Source organism: Giraffa tippelskirchi, chromosome X, assembly GCF_054371585.1.
Source record: "Giraffa tippelskirchi isolate mGirTip1 chromosome X, T2T-mGirTip1v1.2.pri, whole genome shotgun sequence".
NCBI classification, from domain to species: domain Eukaryota; kingdom Metazoa; phylum Chordata; class Mammalia; order Artiodactyla; family Giraffidae; genus Giraffa; species Giraffa tippelskirchi.
The window spans coordinates 68,274,769-68,301,179 of record NC_137289.1 but is presented as its reverse complement, the minus strand read 5'-3'; the positions used below and the strand labels follow the sequence as shown (position 1 = coordinate 68,301,179).

Here is a 26,411-nt window from a genome sequence, read left to right as displayed (position 1 = left end):
AGCATGTGAGATTATTTTAAGCTGATATATTGTGGTTAAAGAGAAACTATGAATTAGGTTGATTACATGACCATTTTATAATTTGTTTTACTATCACATTTGCAGGATTTGTTTTTCAAATATGTATTTGCTAGGGAAAATTCAATTATTACTAATAATTAAGGCCATGGATAACTAAGAATCTTAAAAAAAAAATGGATCCAAAATATTTATTGGGTTTAGTTCTGGTGTTCTGAAATCTTAGGAATGTTATGAATATTTGTTAAGGAAATTTAAGGGAATTTTTAAAAATATTTATTGCAAGATATTTGCTTTACAACACTGTGCTGATTTCTGCCATACATCAACATGAATCTCTATTGAATTCTCAACATGATAATCTTTATAAAGAGACCATATTCTATAGCATTAATCAAACAGTTACTTGATAATGGATTTTCACTTGTTTCTATTATGATGCAAGATAATCTAAAAAAAATCTATATAAGACATACAAATCCTAAGGATGTGTGCACATGTGTGTGTGTGTGCTATGAAATAAAACTTTTTTCCTTTTGGTGAAGCAGTTGCCACTTGCATTTATTTATAAAAAATAAATTCTGCCTGCTACCAGTTTTACTAAGGTAATATTTATCTAACCTGAATCACTTAGAAGAAATGGAGTAGCCATCATGGTCAACAAAAGAGTCCGAAATGCAGTACTTGGATGCAATCTCAAAAACGATACAATGATCTCTGTCCGTTTCCAAGGCAAACCATTCAATATCACAGTAATCGAAGTCAATGCCCCCACCAGTAACGCCGAAGAAGCTGAAGTTGAACGGTTCTATGAAGACCTACAAGACCTTCTAGAACTAACACGCAAAAAAGATGTCCTTTTCATTACAGGGGACTGGAATGGAAACGTAGGAAGTCAGGAAACACCTGGCATAACAGGCAAATTTGGCCTTGGACTACAGAACGAAGCAGGGCAAAGGCTAATAGAGTTCTGCCAAGAGAACGCACTGGTCATAGCAAACACCCTCTTCCAACAACACAAGAGAAGACTCTACACATGGACATGACCAGATGGTCAACACTGAAATCAGATTGATTATATTCTTTGTAGCCAAAGATGGAGAAGCTCTATAGAGTCAGCAAAAATAAGAGCAGGAGCTGACTGTGGCTCAGAACATGAACTCCTTATTGCCAAATTCAGATTTAAATTGAAGAAAGTAGGGAAAACCACTAGTCCATTCAGGTATGACCATGATCAAATCCCTTATGAGTATACAGTAGAAGTGACAAATAGATTTAAGGGACTAGATCTGATAGACAGAGTACATGATGAACTATGGACAGAGGTTCGTGACATTGTACAGGAGACAGGGATCAAGACCATCCCCATGGAAAAGAAATGCAAAAAAGCAAAATGGCTATCTGATGAGGACTTACAGATAGCTGGGAAGAGAAGAGAAGCGAAAAGCAAAGGAGAAAAGGAAAGATATTCCCATCTGAATGCAGAGTTCCAAAGAATAGCAAGGAGAGACAAGAAAGCCTTCTTCAGCAATCAATGCAAAGAAATAGAGGAAAAAAAACAGATTGGGAAAGACTAGAGATCTCTTCAAGAAAATTAGAGATACCAAAGGAATATTTCATGCAAAGATAGGCTTGATAAAGGACAGAAATGTTATGGACCTAAGAGAAGCCGAAGATATTAAGATGAGGTGGAAAGAATACACAGAAGAACTGTACTAAAAAGATCTTCATGGCCCAGATAATCACGATGGTGTGATCACTCACCTAGATCCAGATATCCTAGAATGTGAAGTCAACTGCGCCTTAGAAATCATCACTATGAACAAAGCTAGTGGAGGTGATGGAATTCCAGTTGAGCTATTTCAAATCCTGAAAGATGATGCTGTGAAAGTGCTGCACTCAATATGCCAGCAAATTTGGAAAACTCAGCAGTGGCCACAGGGTTGGAAAAGGTCAGTTTTTATTCCAATCCCAAAGAAAGGCAATGCCAAAGAATGCTCAAATGACCACACAATTGCACTCATCTTACACGCTAGTAAAGTAATGCTCAAAATTCTCCAAGCCAGACTTCAGCAATACTTGAACCGTGAACTTCCAGATGTTCAAGCTGGTTTTAGAAAAGGCAGAGGAACCAGACATCAAATTGCCAATATCTGCTAGGTCATCGAAAAAGCAAGAGAGTTCCAGAAAAACATTTTTTTCTGCTTTATTGACTATGCCAAAGCCTTTGACTGTGTGGATCACAGTAAACTGTGGAAAATTCTGAAAGAGATGGGAATACCAGACCATCTGACCTGTCTCTTGAGAAACCTGTATGCAGGTCAGGAAGCAACAGTTAGAACTGGACATGGAACAACAGGCTGGTTCCAAATAGGAAATGGAGTATGTCAAGGCTGTATATTGTCACCCTGCTTATTTAACTTATATGCAGAGTACATCATGAGAAACAATGGGCTGGAAGAAACACAAGCTGGAATCAAGATTGCCAGGAGAAATATCAATAACCTCAGATATGCAGATGACACCATCCTTATGGCAGAAAGTGAAGAAGAACTAAAGAGCCTCTTGATGAAAGTGAAAGAGAGTGAACAAGTTGGCTTAAAGTTCAACATTCAGAAAACTAAGATCATGGCATATGGTCCCATCACTTCATGGGAAATTGATGGGAAACAGTGGAAACAGCATCAGACTTTATTTTTTGGGGGCTCCAAAATCACTGCTGATGGTGATTGCAGCCATGAAATTAAAAGACGCTTACTCCTTGGAAGGAAGGTTATGGCCAACCTAGATAGCATATTTAAAAGCAGAGGCATTACTTTGCCAACAAAAGTCCGTCTAGTCAAGGCTATGGTTTTTCCAGTGGCCATGTATGGATGTGAGAGTTGGACGGTGAAGAAAGCTGAGTGCAGAAGAATTGATGCTTTTGAACTGTGGTGTTGGAGAAGACTCTTGAGAGTTTCTTGGACTGCAAGGAGATCCAATCAATCCATCCTAAAAGAGATCAATCCTGGGTGTTCATTGGAAGGGCTGATGTTGAAGCTGAAACTTCAATACTTTGCCACCTCATGCAAAGAGTTGTCTCAGTGGAAAAGACCCTAATGCTAGGTAGGATTGGGGGCAGGAGGAGAAGGGGACGACACAGAATGAGATGGTTGGATGGAATACTGACTCGATGAACATGGGTTTGGGTGAACTCCAGGAGTTGGTGATGGATAGGGAGGCCTGGACTGCTGCAATTCATGGGGTCACAAAAAGTCGGACATGACTGAGCGACTGAACTGAACTGAATCTTTCAACACAAATAATCAGTATACAATCTATGAGTATAGAAAGAGTTTCTAAGAAACTACTTTTGAAATGGTGTAGAACATTACTGCTATCATGATTTCCATTTCTTGTTAATATGATAGAAGCATATTAGGTATAGATTTGTTCTTCAATTTCCCCTAAGGTGCATCTTATGTCTATATCATGAAGTCATAAGTTTCAGTGGGCACAACTACTTTAGAAGTGAGATACACTAGGAGAGATTTGAATTAATCTTAAGGGACTAGATTATTGGGGGATTTAGATACAACTATATGAACTTGTAATTCTTCTAGCTTGTACGGACTGTATTATGTTTCTTGATATATTTATATTATGCATTTTCAACGTGGCCAAAATGACATTTAAGTATTCAATAACTGTTTTGATTCATCTAGTTAATGAATATTCAGTTATGATATAAATTTAAAAATTGAAATCACGTCTAAATATGGGGCAATTTCTCCCTTCTATTTTTTTCAATTAGCTGAAAATAATATAATTTTTAATAATTTATCCATAGCCAGTGACACTCAAAATTTAGTGAACAGAAGAGTCATGAAGGGTGAAAGTAAAAATGCAAATTTCTAGTCCATGACACTTGAGATTGATTCTGAATATTTAATTTGATCTTGTCACTCACCACCACCACTACTACCACCACTATTCCTAGACCAAGTATAGAGAAATACTGGTTTAAATTACACAAACTTCATTCTACTATGGGGGTGGGGGGAACTCAGTTTGAATTTATTCATATAATGATTTTTAAATGCATTCTTTACTTTAAAGATTAAAGCATATATGTCATGTACTTTTAATAGGCCACAAGCAGGCAGTTTTAGTTACCATAAAATTCAGGTTATGAATAAGCCAGGATGTGTTCCCCATACCTCAATATGTGAAAATTTCTTGCATTAATTGGATTTTCAAAGCCTCAATTTTATATTTGCATGTTTTTCTCCTGAAATGTATCACAGGGAAATGAGAATATGAGTTTTTGTTTGCAGATTCGAAGAATTAATTTCACTAACATGCAAACACTTATGGTAGAAAGCAAATGGAATTTATTTTAGAGGAAAGAAAAGTACAAAGCTCTCAGAATAGACACTGAGAGGGGGTAGAGAGTTCCCAAAATGGTGGGACTTAGAGCAGTTTATATCCTTACTAGTATTGATCTGTAAATTTTTGGTTGGATCCTGTGCTTAAAATATTTTTAACCAATCAGTCTAAAGGTCACAATGTTTAACTTAACATTTTATAGCTTCTCTTTTTTTTTTTTAATAAATTTATTTATTTTAGTTGGGGGCTAATTACTTTACAATATTGTAATAGTTTTTGCCTCTCTTGATCCTTGGATTAAGTCCCCACGATTTTTCATGTCCCCTGGCCATTTTAAAATGGATCGAATGTGTGGGCTAAAGATTAATGTTCACCAGTTGTTTTTCCCACAAGCATATGAAAAAGAAGCTAATTGCTGCCCTTTCCTGGATTTGAACACTGACACTTTATCAGACCAAGGACATATTCCAGGAATTCGGGACAAAGGGTAGAGTTTTAGGTTAATGGGGTGAGATCTTTATTGAAATGAGTACTGAGGTCTCAGAGTCTTACACTGACTGCCTAACAATTTCTACCTCAACATACTGTACATTTTCCTCATTCTTTTTATTGTATAAATTTTAAAAATCAAATAAATTCAATTGTTTTAAAAATACATGTACCAAATTATAGATTTCTGAAAATTATTACCAATCGATTTATTTGTAAGTCATATATTATCCATTTCCCCTACTCCAAACTAACCCTGAGATTAACTGCCTCAGATTTCCATAGCACAAAAAATTTATCTTAATCTTTCTCTTTTGTCCAAAGATTGTTTATCCCTTTTCTCCCAGAGAGCATTCACTTTGTCTAGATATTTAATTCTAACATTTTAACAATCAGAAAGACCTTAACTAATACTTTAGAGTATCAATGAGAAGTCCTTTTTCTTCTACTTTAAGAAATGTCTATTAGGTGTGCAAAATACATATTATCTTTCTTATTTGATAATTGATTTAACTTGTTTGACTGAAGAATAATTCTCTGGGAAAATTAGCATTTTGTAGGCTTATTTGAGAATAATAGAAATTTCAATGATTCATCATCTGGATATGAGTTTTTTTCAAGTATAATAACTGTATCTGAGCAACTTCACCATGAAGTGTGGACTTCTACAATGCTTTGATGGTCAGAAACTATATTTTATTTATGCTTCTGTCCCTTGTACTTAGCACAGTATCTAGTACATTGTTGACATTTAACAAATGCTTTTGGAATTTAATTAAATGGGATGTTTACAATGGTACTTCATATCACTATGTATACATAATGATTCAGATCTTATTTATCCATATTTAAAGTGTGTATGAAAATAAACTACTTTCCAAAGAGCTATCAAAAAGAATTATCAGTAACCATCTTGTAATTATAATATTTTTGTTACTGTTAATATTAAACCATTGGAAAAAAAAGTTAGATGTGATTTCTTCATAAAGCCATGGCATCACAAAATTTTTAAAAAGAGATTAAAAAAAGAAAGTTTCTGAATATTTGGGATTATTACATATCAAATAAAAATACACAATTTTTAGTTTGCCTCACTTTTTGTGAATCATTTCATTTGTTTACATTTTTGAGAATTAGATTCAATTTACATTTATTTTAAATTGTTATTAGTTTAAACAATGTAGCAAATAGTACCTAGCTAAAATATTCTGAATTTGAAGCTTTTCCTTATCAAGATTTGTTTAAGTGACTTTTGATATGTCATGTTTTTTAAAATTAATTTTAAAATAACTCCAGAGACTTCCCTGATGGTCTAGTGGTTAAGACTGCATTTCCACTGCAGGAGACACCAGTTCCATCCCTGATTGGGGGACTAAGATCCCTCCTGCTGCACAGTGTGGTGAAAAACAAAATAAATAAAATAACTCCAGAAGGGAAATAAGACATATTGATGCATTTTGATTTTTGAAGAGCATATTGTATATATGTGTGTTTTTGTATATTTTGTGTACCTTCAAGATTATCTCTGTTTTATCTTCCCCTTGCCTATTAGGTTATAATTTTAAATTAATAATTTTAAATTTAAATGTCACAACATATTTTCTTTGTTATCATTTAGATCAGAGTAAAAGCTCTTCTATAAAATGCACCACAAATAGACATTTCAAACTTGTTTTTAAAATCAATTGCGAGGTGAATGATTGTCTTTAATTTGAATTTATTCCATTTCTTGCAACCAACTTCTAACCTTACTGTTAAACATTTTATCATCAAGTTACTTGACTTATTTTCTCAAGGTGGTGTAATTATTTTGCTGTGTTACTACAATAAAATCTGAATAGGTTCATAGACAGGCTCTTTTAGAGGAACATAAAAACTAACCTAACTTAACCTAAACACACTGAACAGATTTGAAGATTAACAGTTCCATGAAGCTATTGAACCAAAACTATCCAGCAGCAGTAATATGCAGCAAATCTTTCAACACTAGAGCTAAATTAATTCTTTTGTGCCATATTTCAATCAGGAAGCTATGAAAAATTTTAAGTTGCCTGGTTGCCTGTGGTTGCTAAGTGAAGGTGAAACCATGATTAGCAAAATATTTCCAGGAGCTGATGTCAAAAGGGAGCAAATTTTAGGAATCTTGCTGCGCTGTTTACCTGACAGTTAAAAAAAAATAGTATTTGCTCCTCCTAACTCTTTTCAGGATTACTTTTTAGCGAAAGAGAGAGAGAGAGAGAGATCTGCTTATTTATGGCAATAAATTTAATATTTTTGGCTTTAATAGTTTTTCTGTTTGAATTTAAATATGGCATCTCCTAAAGTGTTGCTGGTTCTTACTTCTGAATTTTATGTCATTTACTCATGGGTCACTTTTACTTAAAGATTTGAAAATATGTTCAAAATCGTTTTATTTAATTAGTTTATTTTCTATGTTTTAACTTTACGATATTGTATTTGTTTTGCCGTACATTGACATGAATCCACCATGGGTGTACATGTTTTCCCCTTCCAGAACCCCCCTTCCACCTCCCTCCCCATTTCATCCCTCTGGGTCATACGGGTGCACCAGCCCCGAGCACCCTGTATCTTGCATTGAACCTGGACTGGCGATTCGTTTCACATATGATAATTCACATGCTTCCATGCCATTCTCCCATATCATCCTGCCCTTGCCCTCTCCCATAGAGTCCAAAAGACTGTTCTATTTATCTGTGTCTCTTTTGATGTCTCGCATACAGGGTTATCTTTACCGATTAACTAAATACCATATATATGTGTTAGTATACTGTATTGGTGTTTTTCTTTCTGGCTTACTTCACTCTGTATAATAGGCTCCAGTTTCATCCACCTCATTAGAACTAATTCGAATGTATTCTTTTCAATGGTTGGGTAATATTCCATTGTGTATATGTACCACAGATTCCTTTTCCATTCATTTGCTGATGGGCATCTAGGCTGCTTCCATGTCCGGGCTATTATAAACAGTGCTGCAATGAACATTGGGGTACACGTGTCTCTTTCAAGTCTGGTTTCCTCAGTGTATATGCCCAGCAGTGGGATTGTTGGGTCATATGGCAGTTCTATTTCCTGTTTTTCGAGGACTCTCCACACTGTTCTCCATAGTAGCTGTACTAGTTTGCATTCCCACCAACAGTGTAAGAGGGTTCCCTTTTCTCCACACCCTCTCCAGCATTTATTGCTTGTAGTCTTTTGGTTAGCAGCCATTCTGACGGGCGTGAAATGGTACCTCATTGTGGTTTTGATTTGCATTTCTCTGATAATGAGTGATGTTGAGCATCTTTTCATGTGTTTGTTAGCCATTCATATGTCTTCTTTGGAGAAGTGTCTGTTTAGTTCTTTGGCCCACTTTTTGATTGGGTCATGTGTTTTTCTGGAATTGAGCTGAAGGAGTTGCTTGTATACTTTTGAGATTAATTGTTGCTTCATCTGCTATTATTTTGTCCCATTCTGAAGGCTGTCTTTTCACCTTGCTTATAGTTTCCTTTGGTGTGCAAAAACTTTTAAGTTTAGTTAGGTCCCATTTGTTCATTTTTGCTTTTATTTCCAATATTCTGGGAGTTGGGTCATAGAGGATCCTGCTGTGGTTTATGTTGGAGAGTGTTTTGCCTATGTCTCCCTCTAGGAGTTTTATAGTTTCTGGTCTTACTTTTAGATCTTTAATCCATTTTGAGTTTATTTTTGTGTATGGTGTTAGAAAGTGTTCTAGTTTCGTTCTTTTACAAGTGGTTGACCAGTTTTCCCAGCACTACTTGTTAAAGAGATTGTCTTTTCTCCACTGTATATTCTTGCCTCCTTTGTCGAAGATAAGGTGTCCATAGGTGTGTGGATTTATCTCTGGGCTTTCTATTTTGTTCCATTGATCTGTATTTCTGTCCTTGTGCCAGTACCATACTGTCTTGATGACTGTGGCTTTGTAGTAGAGCCTGAGGTCAGGCAGGTTGATTCCTCCAGTTCCATTCTTCTTTCTCAAGATTGCTTTAGCTATTCGAGGTTTTTTTGTATTTCCATACAAATTGTGAAATTATTTGTTCTAGTTCTCTGAAGAATACCGTTGGAGGCTTGATAGGGATTGCATTGAATCTATAGATTGCTTTGGGTAGTATACTCATTTTCACTATATTGATTCTTCTGATCCATGAACACGGTATATTTATCCATCTATTTGTGTCTTCTTTGATTTCTTTCACCAGTGTTTTATAGTTTTCTATATATAGGTCTTTTGTTTCTTTAGGTAGATATATTCCTAAGTATTTTATTCTTTTCTTTGCGATAGTGAATGGAATTGTTTCCCTAATCAAAATCATTTTTTTAAAAAAAACAGATCATTGATCAGCAATATTGGGAATCAGTAATAATAAAATAAAACCTTTCAAACATCCAAGAAAATATTCTATGTAAATTTCTATGTCAATTATAATTATTGTATGTGCTGTTCGCTTAATGAAGAATTGTCAGGACATACATGAAAAACTCTAAGGTATTATTTCCAAATCTCATAGGAATTTCAGAGTTCTAGAGGTAGCACTTCTCATTCAGCATTGTAAAATATGACCTACTGTATTTTGTAAGATCTACAAAATAATCTTTTCAGTTTGTGTATCTTAAACCAAATTGTAGAATGCACTTCAAGAATATGAACTTTTGGAAAATGTATTGAATTTGAACACCAGTTGTATTCAGTATTGGACCTGGAGTTTTATTATATTTAGCTCAGAGTATTACAAATGAAGTTTTCTCAACACTGGAGACCTTAAAGTCCTTCTATGTACAAATATAAATATATATGTATATAGACAACATTTTCTTATCCATGGCATCAAGTTCATACATTCAAATTTTACTGTTGAACTTGTCTTCAGTGTCAAAAAAGCAGAATTTTGTAGTATAAAGATATGCACCAAATAGTAATTGTCTATTAATCAAATTACATTATTACTCTATCATTCATACATGCATGTACTCTGAAAATATATTTTAATACTTATACTAGCTTTAGAGCTATATTAGTTTTGTTCAAAACAGTGGTACATTTTAGCATGATCAACTTATATATCAATGAAGTTTCACATGCACATACACATAGTCGTCGTTTTATGCCATGGTCACCTTTGTATTAATAATGTCATAGCTATATTACATGTATCTTCATCAAAAGTGAACAAGAACATTTCCTGAATGCAAAATCATTCTAGCAATAAGTACCGATTAAAATGAATAAAAGAATGAGGTAGTTAAGTTGATATAGTAGCTTAAAAATGTGAAATTTTAAATATATACAAAAGTAATTCATCAGAATTTAAAAATAAGAGTGAATATATTCATGTTTCAGAGTCAATCTTTGGTTTTTAATATAATCTTAAATATTTTAGAATTTATTCAGTAGATTACAAATTGTCTGTAATCATGATTTCTTTGATTAACACAGTGCACCTATGACCTACAAAGAGACTATGGGGCAAAAAAATCCAAGAAATATTGCCACTATTGTTTTTGAATGACTTGGAATGACCAATATTGTAAAGTTTAAAACTACACTCTTTTGTTTATGTCTATTTTTGATCAATAGAAAAGTAATGATTCAATCTTGAGTTTTGTAGTGTTGGGGAGTGTTGGGAAGCTGGTGCTGGTGTATTGAATGAAGAATATGTAGATTGTGACCCACTGAATGTGAGGGTATTTGCCACCTATACAGTTGTGGCAGGGAGCTCCCTGGCATCAGAGCTCCTACTTTGGGGACCTGAAATCCATGGGATCATTTTGATTGAAAGGACAGTTTCAATCTACTCATACAAAGGGAGTAAAGTCACAAGATTTATTCAATACCTTCAGATCCCAGAATTGGAGGGGAGGGTGGGCCCGAGAAGGGTGCAGTGAACTGGAGGGAGGACAGTCCTCTGTCCTAGGTAACTAACAAGCAGGAGACAGACAACAATGTAGCAAACACCTATTGCTTATAAGGTGTTTGGGGCAGAGATCACTCACATTTCCCAGGGGCTTAACTATCAGTGGCTATTTTAAAAATATGGCACAGGAAAAGTCAAGTGGGAACTTATAGGGAAAATCCTAACCTCAACTTCTTATCTAAATATCTAGACTCTGGCTGTGATCAGGGTTTTCACACTGTAAAATCCCTAAGCAGCAACTCAGAAAAACAAAATTTGCTTTTCTCATCACATGTTGGAGGAAAATAGCTTTCCTTCTATCTTCAGTTCTTCGCTGAGAGTCTCCTGTCATAGAAAGACAGATTAACAGGAGGAAAACAGAAGTTTGGTAATGTGTATACCTCCTGCATATTTGGGACACACCTAGGAAAACAGTAACTTCAAGATTGCCTGCTCCCTGCCACAACTGTGTAGGTGGCAAATACCCTCACATTCAGTAGGTCACAATCTACAAATCATCTCCAGCTAAAGATAAAAGATGTTGCAGAGGAGTGAGGCTATTAAGAGAGGTTTTCTGGCAAAACACGGTAAAAGAATGTATGGTTGTCATTCAGATTTAAGTCTCTGCCTCCTCCATTGATAAGAGTCTTGACAGATTTACTCATTCTTTTCTGTCTAGTACCAAGAGGGAAACATCCTTACAAATGGAGATCTCCCTTATAAATGGAAAAGTATTTTACAAAAGGGCAACCTCTATTCAGTTTTAAGAGCTTCTCTTATGTGTGCTGCTTCTTAAAAATAATTAGCCTAAAATAGTTGTAAGGACTGAAGCTGAAGCTGCAAGATTTTGGAAGCCTGATGCGAAGAATTGACTCATTGGAAAATATCCTGATGCTTGGAAAGATTGAGGGCAGGAGAAGGGGATGCAGAGGACGAAATGGTTGGATGGCATCATTGACTCAATGGACACGAATTTGAGCAAGCTCTGGGAGCTGGTGATGGACAAGGAAGCCTGGCGTGCTGCAGTCCATGGGGTCGCAAAGAGTCAGACATGACTGAGCCACTGAACTGAATGAGTCCTTGTGCCACAGACACAGAGGAGTGGGAGTGGGGGATGGCAAATTCTTCTTTCCATCTGTAGATTCACTATGAGTTGCCTTCATTTATTGGTCTCTACATATCAAGGTAGAAGGTGGGATTAAATAGAATATTGTTGCAAAAGGAACTGTCTACTGTATAAAAATTATAAAATAATGATTTTCTAAAATTTTCCTAATTAAGGTACAGTCTGACATTAGAATCCCACTATTCTAATGAACCTAACTTAGTTAAAATGTCCAACAAAATGTCTATTCAAAAATATTTAGCAAATTTAAGCAGGACTCCTTGTTTTTCTCTGTTTTTCTCCCTGAAATTGTAGTCAAGGGATTATAAAACTCAACATCAGAGTCCTAACTTAGATCTAATTAATCAGAATATTTGAAGGTTGGAGCCTAGGAATCTGCATTATTGATGCATCAACTAGGTGATTTGTATGCATCTAGTGTTTTCAGAATCACAAAATAGCTGGTTGCATTAGCTAGCTAGCAATTTTACCAAAATCACATACCTTCTTCTCCCTAATTCCCAAATACAATGAAAGACAACAAAAGTAATATTACAATAGGTCCAAACAAACAATGTATTTAAGGTAAATATATAAGGATTTGAGGGTTTGGGGTTAGGAGACAAAACATATATTTCTTTAGCTTCTTTTCCACCCTCAGTTTAGATATATTTTAGAAATATGTGTATATAACATTTTAAAAGCAATGAAAAGGATAGTGCCAAATCAATTTTCTCCTGGGACAGTAGCTTAATGATTTTTTTCACCTTTTTAACTTGAAGATCACTTTGAGGTTATTTTAAACACCAGTTGTGTGTGTGTGTGTGTGTGTGTGTGTGTGTGTGACTGTGGTAGGTGGAATTAGCAGTGTTCTTGTTTGTGTAAAATAAATAGATGGAGGTCTGCTTTTAGAAAAATACATCTGTATGAAGAGTTGCACAATAAAAAATACAGTAGTACTATAGATACTGATACTTTGCAATTATTTCTACCCTCAATTATATTCAACCCTACATTGCTTACTGCTACCTTCCATCACTGAAAGTTGTTGCTAGAAAATGGAGATGTTTTAATTTACTCTTTAATTACCAATGGGAATTATAAAACTTAAAATATTTTTTTTAAATAACAAGATTTCAAAGGAGATATTAGTCTTTTAATCTCATATTAATTTCCAGCATGTGACCTATTTCACATGAGTAGCAGTGTTTTTGATGTGTTCTGATGAGCGCTAGGTAAAGAAGATGAAGCTAAACATGTTTTATGTACACTTGAAAGGGGCTAAAACAAACAAGTTACCAGTGTTTTGTATTGTCGGGGGACTGTGTAATTTTCTTGGTTCTGTCTCGCTGCAGCAAAAATTTGAAGCAATGGATGAATCGGTGTTACAGCTTAGTTTTATTAGGAAAAACAGAGGATAGTACACCCTCGAGGAGTGAGGGTGGGCTGACCCAAAAGATGAAAAAAAGAGAGGCTTCAATCCTTCTAGGCTTCCTCATTTTATACATTTGTCTCCTCCCCCCTGAGCCTGCCCTATGTAAATTGGTCTAGCTAGGAGGGCAGTTTGTTTTTCCTGAGGCCCTCATTTTGGTCCTCAGACCTTCCTTTGTTCTATTTTTGTGGGCTTTTCCCTTCTTTGTTTTTTAGCCACTGCCATTCTGGACTCATTTTTCCTATTCTAACTACCTAACAGTATAACACACGAAAAAATATTATTACCATGCTAGCTGATTCAATTTTATTAGGAAAACTTTCTAGTTTATCATTAGTTTTAAACTGGCATTTGATCACCGTCATATAGTTTCTTATGACTTCTACTAACATTAAACAAGAGAATATTTTGCTCCAAGTGTTTATACAATTAGTGACAATGCCAGGTTTTCCCATCTTTCTCTGTATATTGCAAAATGGTACCAACCTATATAGTTCAAGTCAGAAACCATCTTTTGCTTGAATGACATTTGGTTTGTTTAAAATGTATTAATTAAGCAGACATGTTGTGTAACTATGGCAACAGTAGAGATATTTTGCAAATATAGAAATCACATCAGAGACACAGCACCGTTCAAAACAAAACTTGTGATTTCTGTCTTACATTTTCAAACAATTTAACACTTGACAATATTAAATATTGACTAATATTATGAAAAACAATTCTTTGTATCATATGTGATCTATAAAGCCATTATCTCCTAAACCTATGTAATCACTAACAGTAAAGTCTTAAATACTTAAAATCTGAATTTGTTATTTATGTAAATAACTTTCATTGGCAAAAAGGTAAACATTTAGCAAGATGGGAAATTGTTTGAAAATAATGTGTCAGGGAAGAAGAAATTTTCCTTTACTCTTCCAGGTTCTTTTAGGTAGTCTAAGAATTAAATTTTTATGAGACAGATTAACAGAAAAAAAAAACAACACACAAACATTTACTAACATGTTGTCAACTAAAATGATTCACAACATGAGAGTTGCAAGTTAAATTTTATTTGGGGCTAAATGATGACTGTAAACTGGGAGAGAGCATCTCAGATAGTTCTGAGAGACTCCTCTAAAGAGGTAGTTGTTGTTCAGTGGCTAAGTCCTGTCTGACTCTTTGTGACCCCATGGACTGCAGCATGCCAGTCTTACTTGTCCTTCACTATCTCCCGGAGTTTGCTCTAATTCATGTCTATTGAGGCAGTGAAGCCATCCAATCATCCCATCATCTGTCACCGATTTCTCCTCTTGCCCTCAATCTTCCCCAGCATTAGAATCCTTTTCAATGAGTTGGCTCTTCGTATCAGGTGGCCAAAATATTGGAGCTTCAGCTTCAGCCTCAGTCCTCCCAATGAATATTCAGGACTGATTTCCTTTTCTATTGATTGGTTTGATCTCCTTGCTGTCCAAGAAACTCTCAAGAGTCTTTTTCAGCACCACACTTCTAAAGCATCAGTTTTCAGTGATCAGCTTTCTTTATGGTCCAACTCTCACATCCATACATGACTACTGTAAAAAACGTAGCTTTGTCTATATGGATCTTTGTCAGTAAAGTGATGTCTCTGCTTTTTAATATTCTGTCTAGATTTGTCAGTTTTTCTTCCAAGGAGAGAGTGTCTTTTAATTTAATGGCTAAGTCACCATTCATGTTGAGTTTGGAGATGAAGAAAATTAAATCTGTCACTGTTTTCCCTTTTTCCTCATCTATTTTTCATGAAGTGATAGGACCAGAAGCTATGATCTTTGATTTTTAGTGCTGAGTTGTAAGTCAGCTTTTTCACTCTTCTCTTTCACTCTCATCAAGAGGCTTTTAGTTCCTCTTTACTTTCTGCCATTAAAGTTGTATCATCTGCATATCTGGGGTTATTGATATTTCTACTGGCAATCTTGATTCCAGCTTGTGCTTCATCGAGCCTGGCATTTCACATGATGCTATCTGCATATAAGTTGAATAAGCAGGGTGACAATATACAACCTGATATACTCCTTTCCCAATTTTGAAACAATCCGTTGTTCTATGTCTGATTCTAACTGTTGTTTCTTGACCTGCATATAGGTTTCTAGGAGGGAGGTAAGGTGGTCTTGTATTCCCATCTCACTCAGTCATTGAACTCTGCATTAGTATGAGTTTCTAAAGATTTATATATACTTCTTTTCCAGGTACAAGAGGGAGACACCCTTACAAATGAATGTTTTTCCTACAAATGTAAATATTTTCTATAAAATGATCAGCTGAAAATAATTAATTTGCCAAGGAGACAAATTCTACTTCTCTATAGATGCCAAACTAAGTTGGAGAATTTAGCTTGGAATAGGAATATTAGTACATGATGCTTAGCTATATTTAGAACACTAGAAGATTTGTCATGTAGATGAATCACAATTATTCTATATATGTACAGAAGACAGATTTAGTAATAATTGTTGGGAATTTCTCCTTTTGTCAATATTTTTATTTCTGGCAGCTACCAAGAACTCTATTACATTCTGAGCTGAAGAATCAAATAATCAAATAAGTTAAAGTTAAATATGAAAACAGAGTAAAGTAGATATGATTCTGAGCAGTAACTTAGTGATAAATGTTTCAGCACATGCATTTTTGTTTTCGTTCTTACTTCCTGACACGACTGGTTTTTGAAGAGTTTGAGGTTACGAGAGAGCAGCTTTTGGGTAAAGAATTTCTTCTAATGATTTATATATTTGAGTGTAAGTTGCTTAATCTACATGAGGTTATCACCAAAAACAAATTAGAGATATTGCATCTATTTTTTTTTAATTGCTACTTGGGTTTTGTCTTTGACACCACTGCAGTGATCAGATTTCAACTTTAATATCTGGTTTTAATTCTTATACACATGACAGTTTCAAAGCATGTTAGGTTTCAGTTGTATTCTATCGATATTTTCATTGTTAGTCACACAATTGTAGTTTCTCAAACATTGTAAATTTAAACTCACAAAACTCTGCCAGTTGCCAATTTAACAGTTTTTCATGGTACCTATCTACAAATGGATTATTTCCATTTTGATTGAGCTGAAATGAATCATGACACAAAGAAAGATGTCCTCATGAAATACCATGTAGTCTTCTAACCATCAAATGAATGTCTGACCAATTTGCCAAAAAATTAAATAAGTAAAATGAATTTAAAACAAGCAAATGTCATAAAAAATTCATGGTAAAATGGAGCTAAGAGAAGATCTGATTCTTGAGAAGATCATGAACTTTCTACATATGCTAGTAATAAGTTATGGTATTGAAAAAATAAAAGCCTTTTAAGGTAAAAATTTCAGGAACACAATATGAAAGGGAAAATGAGAAATGAGACAGATCTTTCAAATTTTATGAAATGGAACAGTGTAAATACAATCAGGTGAACTGACCTATCCTGCAAGACAACTTGAGTTGGAAAAGTAGGAGGTTTATGACTTCAAGTATAGGGTCAAATAGTAAGAGTCTACTGTAAAATATGTCTTCTGGGTGTTTTCACACTGAGAATTATGAGCTACAAGTGGGATATGTGTGCTGACCATGTAATGCTGGTGAAAATTCCAAGTTGAATTTCTAACTAAGACATTTTCACATTTAAATTTATAATGTATTGAGTAATTATAAATTATTTTGCAAAGAGACAGGACCCATGGGAAAATGCAGACAACCTCTGACATCCAGAATAAAGCTGTTGAATATTATAGAATATGGGAACTCAGAAGCTTAAAATATGTTAAATAGTTTGATACCAAGAATGTTTTATATGTGAATCAAAAGCACCCTTACATATGGTAATCCTTAAAAAATAATAACCCTATCTATGATTACCCTTTCTAATCAGAGTTCTGGTGATGGCAGTGAATCTAAGGTAGAGTGGGTCATGGTGTATTAGAATTGGAGTCGGGAGAATGCAAGATTGTATGATTAGTTTGAAAACTTTGACAGGTAATTCTAATGAGCCCTCTCGAATACGATACTCAAGTGTTCAATAATGAGTCACAGGGCAGCCTATCTGTATGCAGCCTCTCTGCAGCCAGATTAACTTTTCTAAAATGCCATTTACATCATGTTATGGAGATGTAACAATATTCACCTGATGTTTAATATGGAATTATGACTTCATGAAATATAATGGACACAAGAATGTTGGGAATTTGATAGTTTGCCTGCAAATGATTCATCTAGGTGACACCAGTATTATTTCATACATTCTGGAATTTTGATTGATTTGAGCTAAAAGCAAGGCATGTAGATTATAGATTAGATGGAGAGGTACTCTGGATTTTTCTCTCACTGGCAGAATAATTAGCCTTTCATTACCGGCATTTATTCATGAATAATCAAGGATTTATTTCCATCCCATAAAGTCACTATTGCAGTCAATAGATTGTTTTAATTTGAATGCCACAACTTCCTAGAAGGGTGGCAGAGAGACAAATTATGACATGGTCATTAATGTAATAGCTTTTTTATATTGCATAGCAATCATTGTCAACACTTGAAAAAGGGGAATTATTTATTCTTTTCTTTGAGAGACCTAAGGGATGATTTTCATGAAATAGTTAATATTTCTAAATATATTGAATAAGAAAAAAATACCTCTGTATTTTAAACATGTCTGTATTACAAATCTGAGCAGAAAAGTGCCATCAGAGATTAAGGATTCATCCATTAAAAAGTAAAGGGCAAATGAGTTAAACCCAGTTGCCACAATTTAATACAAAGGGTTCATAAATTGCTGTTTGTGTGTGTTAGTCACTCAGTCGTGTCCGAATCTTTGCGACCCCCCAAGAACTGTAGCCCGCCAGGCTTCTCTGTCCATGGAATTCTCCAAGTAAGAATACTGGAGTGGATTGCCACTCCCTTCCCCAGAGGATCTTCCTGACCCAGGGATTGAACCTTGGTCTCCTGCATCGCAAGCAGATTCTTTACCATTTGAGCTACATGGAAGTCCTAAGTTCATGTAATTATTTTATGTTCAGTTCTATCTAGAAGTGTAACAAATTGAAAAATGTAAGCTTAAGTAGAAATCATTAAAGTAACCCTAGAAAAAAAGTAGGTAACTGTTCTTTTCCCATTAAAAGCTAAATTTCAGAAGCTTTTTGAAAACAATTCCTTAAAAGTTAAATTCTAACAATTTCACTTAAGGAAATATTTTATGGAAATTTAACACAAAGATGGACAACTTAATCACACGTGCCAATAAAGAGCCTCTTGTGAATTCACTAAATAAAGAAATAGAATATCACATTTAATCAAGGCTATTTGAATGTTTTCTACAGATTATAGAAATAAGTAAAAAAAAATGTTTTAGACTGTAAACTTTGCAGCTGTGAACTGAGAGAAAAAAATCAAATCCTCAATATGCTGTTGAACTTTAGACTATTTTAAAAATAATATGGCACCATTAATGACCAAACAACATACTTTGGTCTCCACTTGAGGCATTCCAATACTTGTTAAAGTTAATATAGACAAGGGAGTTTATTTACATGATTGTTTGAAATCTCAAAGGTGTATATGTAATAATGTCACATATAAAAACTGCATTTCAGGATGCTACTGTTAGCATTTTATGAGCATTCAGGAAGGGACAAAATAACAGTTGCATTCACTAAAGGGAGTCTGTACCAACCCATTTAGTCTCTTGTATTTACCCTTTCAGTCCTCAGATGCTCAGTTGTGTCTGACTCGTTGCTGCCCCATGGACTGTAGCCTTAGAGGGATTCAATTTATGAGCATCAAGAGCACTGGAGATCAGTATGTGACACGGGTAATTACAGATTCACTCTAGACCACTCCTTTGTGAGGGATTTTAGTTACGTTACTAGTTACAGGTGTCACAGAATGAGATATCTTTTTGACTGAAATTGTCTTTTTTTTTCCTGTGTAGACAAGCAAGAGAAAACAAAATTATATTTCTCTTATATCAGGAAGTAACATATAGCCTCTACTTTTATCATTTGATAGAAATTTACCTTCTATTCACTGGCAATTATTGACTAAGAGATGATGCATAATCTGAGAACTGCGAGGTAAGTTTTATTTGGGTCAAATGAGTACTGAAGCCCAGGAGACAGAATCTCATAGCTCTGAGAGACTGCTCCAAAGAGGTAGTGGGAGAAGGTCAATATACAATATTTTGGTGAAGGGGAAGTTGAAAGAAATCAAACACTTACTTTACAAAAGCTTTTCTGCAGTCACCAGGAGCTGATGTTATCATGAAGGGATTTACTGATTTTTTTAGATCTGAAGAGATGCAAGGATTGGGAAAAACATTTACTTCTGCTTCAATGACTATGCTAAAGCCTTTGACTATATTGGGGTTTGAGTTCAGTCGCTGAGTCATGTCCGACTCTGAGATCCCATGGACTGCAGTACCCCAGGATTCTCTGTCCATCACCAATCCAGGGAGCATACTTAAACTCATGTCCATTGAGTCAGTGATGCCATCCAACAGTCTTATCCTCTGTCGTCCCCTTTTCCTCCCGCCTTCAATCTTTCCCAGCATCAGGGTCTTTTCTAGTGAGTCACTTCTTCACATCAGGTGGCCAAAATATTGGAGTTTCAGCTTCAGAATCAGTCCTTCCAATCAATATCAAGATTGATTTACTTTAGAATTGACTGATTGGATCTCCTTGCAGTCCAAGGGACTCTCAAGAGTCTTCTCCAATACCACAGTGCAAAAGCATCAATCCTTTGCTTTCTTTATAGTCCAACTCTCACATCCATACATGACCACTGGAAAAACCATAGCCTTGACTAGACGGACCTTTGTTGGCAAAATAATGTCTCTGCTTTTTAATACACTGTCTAGGTTTATCATAGCTTTTCTTCCAAGGAGCAAGCATCTTTTAATTTCATGGCTGCAGTCACCATCTGCAGTGATTTTGGAGTCCCCAAAATAGTCTGTCACTGTTTCCATTGTTTCCCCATCTATCTGCCATGAAGTGATGGGACCAGATGCCGTGATCTTAGATTTCTGAATGTTGAGTTTTAAGCCAGCTTTTTCATTCTCCTCTTTCACCTTCGTCAAGAGGCTCTTTAGTTCCTCGTCACTTTCTGCCATAAGGATGGTGTCTTCTGCATATCTGTCATTGTTGATATTTTTCCCAGCAATCTTGATTCCAGCTTCATCCAGTCCAGCATTTCACATGATGTACTCTGCATATAAGTTAATCAAGCAGTGTGACAATATGCAGCCTTGATACACTCCTTTCCCAATTTGGAACCAGTCTGTTATTCCATGTCCAGTTCTAACTGTTGCTTCTTGACCTGCATATGTTGCTTCCTGACATGACTATGTGGATCACAATAAACTGGAAATTTCTTACACTGATGGGAAAATCAGACCACCTTACCTGCCTACTGTGAAACCTGTAGGCAGGTCAAGAAGCAACACTTAGAACCGGACATGGAACAACAGACTGGTTGAACATTGGGAAAGGAGCATGTCAAGGCTGTATATTGTGACTCTGCTTATTTAACTTATTTGCAGAGTACATCGTGAGAAATGGTGGGCTGGGCGAAGCATAAGCTGGAATCAAGATAGCCCGGAGAAATATCAATAACCTCAGATATGCAGATGACACCATCCTTATGGCAGAAAGTGAAGAGCAACTAAAGATCCTCTTGATGAAGGTGAAAGAGGAGAATGAAAAAGCTGGCTTAAATCTGAACATTCAACAAATGTAGATCATGGCATATGGTCTCATTACTTCGTGGAAAATAGATGGGGAAACAATGGAAACAGTGACAGGGTTTATTTTATTGGGCTCCAAAATCACTGCAGATGGTGACTGCAGCCATGAAATTAGAAGACACTTGCTCCTTGAAAGGAAAGCTATGACAAACCTAGACAGCATATTAAAAAGCAGACACATTACTTTATCGACAAAGTTCCATCTAGTCAAAGCTATGGTTTTTCCAGTGGTCATGTATGGATGTGAGAGTTGGACCATAAAGAAGGCTGAGCAGTGAAAAATTGATGCTTTTGCACTGTGGTGTTGGAGAAGCCTCTTGAGAGTCCCTTGGACTGCAAAGAGATCAAATCAATCAATTCCAAAGGAAATCAGTCCTGAATATTCATTGGAAGGACTGATGCTGAGATAAAGCTCCAATACTTTGGCCATCTGATGAGAAGAACCAACACATTAGAAAAGACCCTGATACTGGGATAGATTGAAGGCAGAGGAGACAGGGATGACAGTGGATGAGATGGTTGGATGGCATCACCAAGTCAATGGACATGAGTTTGACCAAGATTCAGGACATGTTGAAGGACAGGAAAGCCTGGCGTGCTGCAGTCCATGAGGTTACAAAGAGTCAGCCATGACTGAATGATTCAACAACAACAACAACAACAAGGATTGGAATCATAAAATCAACTCCTGAAAATACCTAACTACCTAAAGACCTGTTCCACCAGATTCCCTGGAGCACAGAGTGCCTCATTCTACACTCTGAATTCTCCCAGGGGTTATTGAAGGTCAACAGCTGAAGCAGCATAGGTTCAATCTCTGCAGAGGCAGATGGGAAATGCCCTTGTGGTGGTTGTTCATTTTCTGACAAATGTTCTTGTCAAGGGCCAATTTGTAGTTGACAGGGAAGTGCCAATTTGTAGTTGACATATTTTTAATTCTGTTAGGGTATATGACTCAATAGGTTTCCCTAGTGGCCCAGTGGTAAATAATCCACCTTCCAATGCATGAGACTTGCGTTCAATCCCTGGGTCAGGAAGATCTCCTGAAGAAGGAAATAGCAACCCACTCTGTATTCTTGCCTGGTAAATTCCATAGACAGAGAAAGCTGGTGGGCTACAGTACTGGTTTCACAAGAGTTGGACACGACTTAGTGTCTAAACAATATGACTCCATGCTTAACTAACACATGTTAAAAACTCTAGATTAATTTATTTTTGTCAGCAGTAATTATTTTCCTTTATAGATTCTATTTTCTAGGTCTAATGCTTTTAAAAAGTTAAATGATAAACTTGAAATATAAGACATACTTGAAATATATGGCTTGGTCTTAAAAGAAAATTGAAATATCACTTAACAGTTATTAATTATGGTGATGCATGTGTGTTAAGTGATTCAGTTGTGTCTGACCATTTGAGACCCTATGGACTGTAATCCTCACCAAACTCTTCAGTCCATTGGATTCTCCAGGCAAGAACAATGGAGTGGGTTGCCATGACTTCTTCCAGGATATCTTCCTGACCCAGAGATCGAACCCAAGTCTCTTTCGTCTCCTGCATTGGGAGGTGGGTTCTTTACCACTAGCACCACCAACTGTTAATTAGTCTCATGCTAAACTGGCGTATTTTAAACACAGTGACTTTTTAATTTATGTCTTAGGCATTATTTTGACCTTGAATTATATACAGTAACTAATTGTAGAAAAATGTCTACAATATAAAGTTGAAAGCTCTTTAAAATCCGGGTTTTCCAGGTCTATCCTTTAAAAAAAAAGGTTTATGAAAAGGGATGGGATGGGGAGGGAGATAGGAGGGGGGTTCAGGTTGGGGAACACATGTAAACCCATGGCTAATTCATATCAATGTATGGCAAAAACCACAACAATATTGTAAAGTAATCCAGTTCAGTTCAGTTCAGTCACTCAGTCGTGTCCGACTCTTTGCGACCCCATGAACCGCAGCATGCCAGGCCTCCCTGTACATCACCAACTCCTGGAGTCTACCCAAACCCATGTCCATCGAGTCAGTGATGCCATCCAACCATCTCATCTTCTGTCGTCCCCTTCTCCTCATGCCCACAATCCTTCCCAGCATTAGGGTTTTTTCCAATGAGTCAACTCTTCACATCAGGTGGCCAAAGTATTGGAGTTTCAGCTTCAACATCAGTCCTTCCAATGAACACCCAGGACTGATCTCCTTTAGGATGGACTGGTTGGATCTTCCCGCAGTCCAAGGGACTCTCAAGAGTCTTCTCCAACACCACAGTTCAAAAGCATCAATACTTCGGCGCTCAGCTTTCTTCACCATCCAACTCTCACATCCATACATGACTACTGTAAAAAACATAGCCTTGACTAGACAGACCTTTGTTGGTAAAGTGATGTCTCTGCTTTTAAATATGCTATCTAGGTTGGTCATAATCTTCCTTCCAAGGAGTAAGCATCTTTTAATTTCATGGCTGCAATCACCATCAGCAGTGATTTTGGAGCCCAAACAAATAAAGTTTGTCACTGTTTCCACTGTTTCCCCATCTATTTCCCATGAAGTGATGGGACCAGATGCCATGATCTTAGTTTTCTGAACGTTGAGCTTTAAGCCAACTTTTTCGCTCTCCTCTTTCACTTTCATCAAGAGGCTCTTTAGTTCTTCTTTGCTTTCTGCCACAAGGGTGGTGTCATCTGCATATCTGAGGTTATTGATATTTCTCCTGGCAATCTTGATTCCAGCTTGTGTTTCTTCCAGCCCAGCATTTCTCATGATGTACTCTGCATATAAGTTAAATAAGCAGGGTGACAATATACAGCCTTGACATACTCCTTTCCTATTTGGAACCAGTCTGTTGTTCCATGTCTAGTTCTAACTGTTGCTTCCTGACCTGCATACAGGTTTCTCAAGAGGCAGGTCAGGTGGTCTGGTATTCCCATCTCTTTCAGAATTTTCCACAATTTATTGTGATCCACACAGTCAAAAGTTTTGGCATAGTCAATAAAGCAGAAAAAAAATGTTTTTCTGGAACTCTCTTGCTTTTTCGATGACCTAGCGGATATTGGCAATTTGATGTCTGGTTCCTCTGCCTTTCCTAAAACTAGCTTGGACATCTGGAAGTTCACGGTTCATGTATTGCTGAAGCCTGGCTTGGAGAATTTTGAGCATTACTTTACTAGCATGTAAGATGAGTGCAATTGTGTGGTCGTTTGAGCATTCTTTGGCATTGCCTTTCTTTGGGATTGAAATGAAAAGTGACCTTTTCCAATCCTGTGGCCACTGCTGAGTTTTCCAGATTTGCTGGCGTATTGAGTGCAGCACTTTCACAGCATCATCTTTCAGGATTTGAAATAGCTCAACTGGAATTCCATCACCTCCACTAGCTTTGTTCATAGTGATGCTTTCTAAGGCCAACTTGACTTCACATTCCAGGATGTCTGGCTCTAGGTGAGTGATCACACCTTCGTGATTATCTGAGTCATGAAGATCTTTTTTTGTACAGGTCTTCTGTGTATTCTTGCCACCTCTTCTTAATGTCTTCTGCTTCTATTAGGTCCATACAGTTTCTGAACTTTATCGAGCCCATCTTTGCATGAAATATTCCCTTGGTATCTCTAATTTTTTGAAGTGATCTCTAGTCTTTCCCATTCTGTTGTTTTCCTCTATTTCTTTGCATTGATTGCTGAGGAAGGCTTTCTTATCTCTCCTTGCTATTCTTTGGAACTCTGCATTCACATGGGAATATCTTTCCTTTTCTCCTTTGCTTTTTGCTTCTCTTCTTTTCACAGCTATTTGTAAGGCCTCCTGAGACAGCCATTTTGCTTTTTTGCATTTCTTTTCCATGGGGATGGTCTTGATCCCTGTCTCCTGTACAATGTCACGAACCTCTGTCCATAGTTCATCAGGCACTCTGTCTATCAGATCTAGTCCCTTAAATCTATTTGTCACTTCCACTGTAAATTAATTAGCCTCCAACTAAAATAAGTTAAAAAAATAAAAAGATTTATGAGCATAAATGCTTATATTTTACTTGAAGTAACCGAAAATATGTTAACAACTATAAATAATTTTTGGAATTAAGTGAAGTTTAGTCTATAAGTAAATGAGCTTATGGCTTCTTAGAGATTAGTCAAATGCAGCTTTGATGGACTGACAGAATTAGCTCACTGTGTTCTCACATGGAAGAAGGGGAGAGGGAGGTATCTAGGGCTGGTTTTATAAGGACACTAATTCCATTAATGAGGGCTTCATCCTTGTAACCTAATCACTTTGCAAAGATCCCACCTCCAAATGCCATTATGGTGTGGATTAGTTTTTAACATATGAATTTTGAGAGAGCACAAGCCTACAGTCTATAGCAATATCAGCATCTGAAGAAATGGCTGACTATCTAGCTTGAACTTGTGAAAGTATATGCATTCTTTCATGGAAATTTCTAGTGCCTGATTACATGTCCCCTTTGAAATGCATAAATTTCTTAAATAATTATCTCTAAATTACATCTTTCATGCTACTAGTAATTAAATGTTTTGGTTAATCTATTGTTACATAACAAATTGTCCCTGATCTTTGGAGCATAAAACAAAAATCAGCTGTACTCGACATTTTTTAGGTCAGGAATTTAGGTGGTACACAGCAGAGATTGCTCTCTCTGCTTCACAATGACTGGTATCTCAAAGATGTAGCTTAAATATCTGGAGATGGCTGGGATGGATGGTTCAAATGAGGCCATAAACTAAATGTCCAGAATGGGTTCTTCACATTTATATTTGGCATCTGAACTTGAGTGGCTGGAGCAACTTTGTCTCTCTGGGTATTGTATTTGCTACCTTTCTTTCCACACGGGCAGCTTGAACTTCCTCATGGTATGGCAGTCTCCCACTAGTCAGACTTCTTTCAATTCAGCTGATTTTCTTGAGTGAGTATTCTGAGGGAGCAAGGCAGAAGCTATAAGGTTTGGTTACACAGAGCTTATCCATATTCATTGTGGTAGAGGACTCTCTAAAGATTTGAATGCCAAGAGGTGAGGTTTACTGTCAGGGCTATCTTTGGAGAGTAACTACTACATATAGAAATGCTGCAACCAAAATCACTGCTACATCTGGTGAAGTTATCACACTACTGGATGTCATGAACCGAATGCTTCATCTTTATATGTTGGCATGTGTATGTTTTTAATGTTCTGTGATATCATCAGAGATGATACCTATAGTTTGCTTCTATAATTATCACCTGTTATCCATAACATGTAACTTTTTATTTTTAGAGTGTAGAATCAATTTAAATAAATTCCAAATCAAAATATTTCCCCTAAGACTCTTTGAAAAGATGGTTTGTAATTTTAATGTGTAAGTCTATGTGATTGAATAAA

General features: G+C 36.2%; 1 protein-coding gene across 5 annotated transcripts in view; it reads left to right on the top strand.

Moving 5' to 3' along the window:
* PCDH11X (protocadherin 11 X-linked) overlaps positions 1-26,411 on the top strand; it is an 868,063-nt gene that overhangs the window by 567,591 nt on the left and 274,061 nt on the right. The gene's annotated exons all lie outside the window — the stretch shown is intronic.